General features: G+C 50.2%; 1 long non-coding RNA gene across 1 annotated transcript; it reads left to right on the plus strand.

Annotated features, from left to right (window-relative positions):
- The first annotated feature begins 1,459 nt into the window (after positions 1 to 1,459).
- LOC310923552 lies at positions 1,460 to 4,193 on the plus strand. Its single transcript, XR_014592622.1, has 2 exons — positions 1,460 to 1,721; positions 3,595 to 4,193. It is a non-coding gene; the product is annotated as an uncharacterized lncRNA (long non-coding RNA).
- The last annotated feature ends 994 nt before the right edge of the window (positions 4,194 to 5,187 follow it).

A 5,187-nucleotide genomic window follows, 5' to 3' on the forward strand; every position in this document is an offset into this window, starting at 1 on the left:
AGGGCTAAAAGCCACAGAGGGGATGAAAGTGGGGTGTGGGGTCATGGGTCACCGTGAGGGATTTTTGAGTCGGGTTTGGAGATGGGGATGTCCAAGATGTGACCCCTTTAGGGCACGTAAAGGGCAGGTCTCACAGTGCTGAGGTGTGCAGGGCAGAGCAGTCCCAGGGCACGTCGTGTCACTTGTCTGTTGTGCACTCTGTGTCTGTTGTGTGTTTTGTTTTGTGTGTCTTTTGCCTTAACCCTTCAAGGGGTCTTTTGGAGACCCCAGGCATTGTTCTTAACATCTCCCTATTCCTGGTGCTGATACCAGGCCAGGCATCAAACCCTTGACTCAGGAGCTCAGAGGCCCCTCAGAATCCGTCTCTCTTCACAAGTGTCCAGGCTGGTGCCTTTCCAGGTCTTGTTCTGAGCTGTATCCACAGCTGTGCACTGCCACCATCCATTCTGGTGGATTAGGTCTTGTCAGAATGCAGAGACAGGTACAGGATTCTGACCGTAGGATTCTCGGGCATCCATCTCTGCTTTTCTTGGGATCAGTGATCCCGTTGGCATCTTCTTCCTGCAGGGTTCTCTGAGCCCGGTCAGCTCCCCATGAGTCTTACCTCGGTCATCTCATTGCGAGTTCTCTCGGTCCTCAGGGTCATTCTTCTTGCTGAGATATTTCTGTCCCTGTTGTGTCTCCCCTTTTGTCCTGTCCTGTGTCACGGGTGTTGGTGTGTTTGGCCTGGAGCTGCTCTGCCTTGTTGCTCAGTCTGGGTGTGGGGGGAATGGGAGAAGTCCTGGGGACTTGAAATTTGTCATGTGGGGTGTAGTTGGACTGTAGAGGGTATCCCTAGATGGACACAAAGTGTCTGCAGCTGTCAAGTTCTCCTGCAGCACTTTGACTGTTGTCCTGACTTTGTTTCAGGTGCAGATGGATTAAATCCATGGCAGAGTGCCCCATCCTGGGTGTGGGGGCTCCCCTGAGACGGTCAGTCACTGTTGGTGTTTGCAGGGGAGTGTAAATGGTGGCCATGTTACAGCACTGTTCTTTGTCTTTGTTTTTAGGAGGCAAAGTTGGATCTGTGCAGTCAAGGTGAAGTGGACAAGGTGAGCAGTGATGGGTGGACAGAAGCAGTTGCTGTTACTCAAGTCTCACTTGCTGGTTCTACTCTAAGCATTCTCTGTTCTGTTTTATTTTATTTTAGGTGGTCCCTTTGGCAGATGTGCTGGCCCAGGATGCCAGAGGAGGGTAGATGGGTGCAACATTAAGGTTCACTTGTGCTGCGCTTCAGTCAGAGCGGGGATGTTGCTGTTTCACAGGAACTCAGCATGATTTTTCCTTTTTTGTTTCTTTGCAGGTGCTGCTGCTGCCCCAGGTGTGCCAAGGAATAGAGGGAGGGGGTGAGTTGGCACTTGGGCAGGTGGCCCACAGGTGAGTGCTGTGCTCAGTGTGTCCCTTTTCCTTTTGCTGGGTTCACTCTGGGCAGCCTCTGGAGTGGGGGGAGATCTGAGGGGGAGCCGGGACAGGGGTGCAGAGGAGCCCTGGGGGTGACTCTTCTGGAGGGGAATAGTCACATTTTCTGTTCTGTGGTCCCAGGTAGTGTGAGGAGGTGCACAGCTGGAGTTTGGATATGGCAGCACCGAGGTGGGAGCAGAGAACATCTTCAAATCCACGGAGCCAACACGTTCATTTCTGTCGAGGAGGGATTTTGTCTGCTCGTATTCCAAAAGCTGAGTGTTGGGGCTGGTGGTTGGGAGAAGGGGAAAAACCTTTTCAGTCCCAGGAGGCAATTTAAAGTTACCTTAGAGAGGAGAGGGCCCCAGTGGGATGGACCCCTCAGGAGTAAAAAGAGAGAGGGTGACACAAAGTGTCTGGAGCTGTTGAGTTCTCCTGCAGCACTTTGACTTTTGTCCTGACTTTCTTTCAGATGCAGATGGATTACATCCATGGCAGAGTGCCCCATCCCGGGTGAGGGGGCTCCCCTGAGAAGGTCAGTCACTGTTTGTGTTTGCAGGGGAGTGTAAATGGTGGCCATGTTACAGCACTGTTCTTTGTTTTTAGGAGGTAAGGCTGGATCTCTGCAGTCAAGGTGAAGTGGACGAGGTGAGCAGTGATGGGTGGACAGAAGCAGTTGCTTCTGCTGGAGTTTCACTTGCTGGTGCAACCCTAAGCCTCCTTTATTGTGTGTTTTAGGCAATCCACTTGCACTGCACTGAACTCCCCTCTCACCAACTGGACTGCTGTCCCAGTCTGCCTCATTCATGAGCCCTTGGGGAGCATTACAGGACTCTGTGGTGAAGCCTTGACCTTCTCCATTTGAAGGGGCCATCCAGGTGGGCTTTGGTAACAGCCGAGGAGTTGAGGTGTGTCAGGGAGGAGGAGGGAGGCTCTGCTCAAGTTTCAGCAGTGCCACATCACCTTGTCTGCTCTTAACCCAGGCACACCCCAATGTTGGTGTCTGAGCAGAGCTGGAGCACAGGGCCCGAGGACCTGGGTGTGCTTAGGAGGTGGTGAGTAGCAGAATTGCTGGTTTTTGGCCCATGTGCTGCTGAGATCACACGGTCACATTTGCTTTTCTTTATTGTAGCTGACGGAGAGACACCAGCCCAGTGACAGCAGGAATTTCCCCGAGGGAGAGGCACCTTCTTTGGCTTTTGACATGGATTGGCATCCCCAGATGTCCCAGAGATAAGGGGAGGGCTGGGAGCCACAGAGGGAATGAAAGTGGGATGTGGGGTCAGGGGTCACCAGGAGGATGTTTTAAATCAGGTTTGGAGATGGGGATGTCCAAGATGTGACCCCTTTAGGGCACATAGAGGGAAGGTCTCACAGTGCTGAGGTGTGCAGGGCAGAGCAGTCCCAGGGCATGTCCTGTCACTTGTCTGTTGTGCTTTCTGTGTCTTTGTGTGTTTTGTTTTGTGTGTCTTTTGCCTTAACCCTTCAAGGGGTCTTTTGGAGACTCCAGGCATTGTTCTTAAAATCTCGCTTTTCCTGGTGCTGATACCAGGCCAGGCATCAAACCCTTGACTCGGGAGCTCAGAGGCTCCTCAGAATCCATCTCTCTTCACAAGTGTCCAGGCTGATGCCTTTCCAGGTCTTGTTCTGAGCTGTATCCACAGCTGTGCACTGCCACCATCCATTCTGGTGGATTAGGTCTTGTCAGAATGCAGAGACAGGTACAGGATTCTGACCGTAGGATTCTCGGGCATCCATCTCTGCTTTTCTTGGAATCAGTGATCCCGTTGGCATCTTCTTCCTGCAGGGTTCTCTGAGCCTGGTCAGCTCCCCATGGGTCTTACCTCGGTTATCTCATTGCGAGTTGTCTCGGTCCTCAGGGTCATTCTTCTTGCTGAGATATTTCTGTCCCTGTTGTGTTCCCCCTTTTGTCCTGTCCTGTGTCACGGGTGTTGGTGTGTTTGGCCTGGAGCTGCTCTGCCTTGTTGCTTGTCTGAGTGTAGGGGGAATGGGAGAAGTCCTGGGATCTTGGAATTTGTCATGTGGGGTGTAGTTGGCCTGTAGAGGGTATCCCTAGATGGACACAAAGTGTCTGCAGCTGTCAAGTTCTCCTGCAGCACTTTGACTGTTGTCCTGACTTTGTTTCAGATGCAGATGGATTAAATCCACCCTCTTGTTTCCCCCGAGTACGTGGAAGGTTGTCTGTCAGCAAGGAAGAAGTTGAAAATTGACCTCGCGGTTTGCTGGACGTGTGGATAGAATTGAGAGTGCAGTTAGGCAAAATCCTCTGTATTTTCTGCTAAATTAAAAAACCTGATAACACCGTGGTGCCTGTTTTTTCCTTTCAGGTCTCATTCTCCCCATGCTCAGTATTACCAGCAGTAACTTCATGTCGAGGTGTATTTCAGAGGCAGAGATAAAATAATATAGACATTTTATTTTGTAACTCTTTGAACCTCCTTGTTTATTAGCAAAGACATCCAAAACTAAGGAAACAAAAAAAACCCCAAAACAAACCCCCCCCCAAACAACCTTCCTTCCCCAAAAGCACACAGAAAGAGAAAATATGCCCCTATTATTTTAAAAAAGATTAAATATTTACCCCTTAGAAAACTAGGGTCATTCAATTCTAAATAACTGTCGTTCTGATGTGTTAGGTTAATGGATTCATATAGTTTAAAATATCGGTAAAAATGTCAAGAAGTAAATACGAATTGAAAAAATACAAATACAAAAAAATAAGAAAAATATAAGTAACAAAAATAGAACTATAAAATATGATAGATAATAGCAATATATACACTATTGATACAGTATAATATTACTTGTTCCATATATTATAGTATGTAAAATATAGTTAATATAATGTACATGATATAATAGATAAATTGTAATGGTTATTAGATATATCACAATAAGAAATAGAAGAAATTTTGAAGTACAGCCTAAACTGAAGGCTTTTTTGGTTTTTGCTTGGTTGGTGGCTGGGTTCTCGTAGTTGTTGTGGTTGGAGGTCTTTTGGGGCATTTATTTTCGGGGATGTTTGGAAGGGGAATTTTGGCCACGTTCTTTTTTGCCTCCGCTCCCTGCGGCAGTGCAGCCACCATGTAGACACAGAGCGGTACTGCAGCTCTCCCCCGAGCCGATCTGTAAGGCAATGATGCCATCCTGTGGATAAAGATCGGTACTGCAGCTCCCCCCGAGCCGATCTGTAAGGCAATGCTGCCATCCTGTGGATAAAGATCGGTACTGCAACTGTCCCCCGTGCCGGTCCCGAGAGCTGTGCGGCAGTGCTGCCATCCTGTGGACATACAGCGGTACTGCAATTCTCCCCCGTGCCGGCACCCGAGGTGGGCAGCAGCCCCGTTCTCTGAGCTCACGGGCAGTGCTGCCGCCCGAGGACCGAAAGATCACGGCCAAAAGGGCGGGAAAAAAAAAGAGGGGACCCAGGGCACGTGGCAGCCGGCTGCCTGCGCGCAACCTGGACCAGGGAGCGGCCCGGGAGCGGTTTTTCCGCGGCATACGCAGGTGCGTGGACACGGGATGGGGGCTGAGCGGCGCCATGGCAGTTTTTGGGCAGGTGATGTTGTCAGGTGCTTGTGCGAGCAGCCAAGGGGGACATTTGTGGAGGGTGCCACAACCAAGATGGCGGCGCGACTCGGGGTGCTTGACCTTCTAAAAATGGCGGCGAAAAGCGCGGGAAAAAATGAGGACCACCATGTGTGTCTAGTTGACTGCCTGCACAAA

This window comes from Zosterops lateralis (assembly GCF_965231275.1).
Source record: "Zosterops lateralis genome assembly, contig: HAP1_HAP1_SCAFFOLD_106, whole genome shotgun sequence".
NCBI classification, from domain to species: Eukaryota; Metazoa; Chordata; class Aves; order Passeriformes; family Zosteropidae; genus Zosterops; species Zosterops lateralis.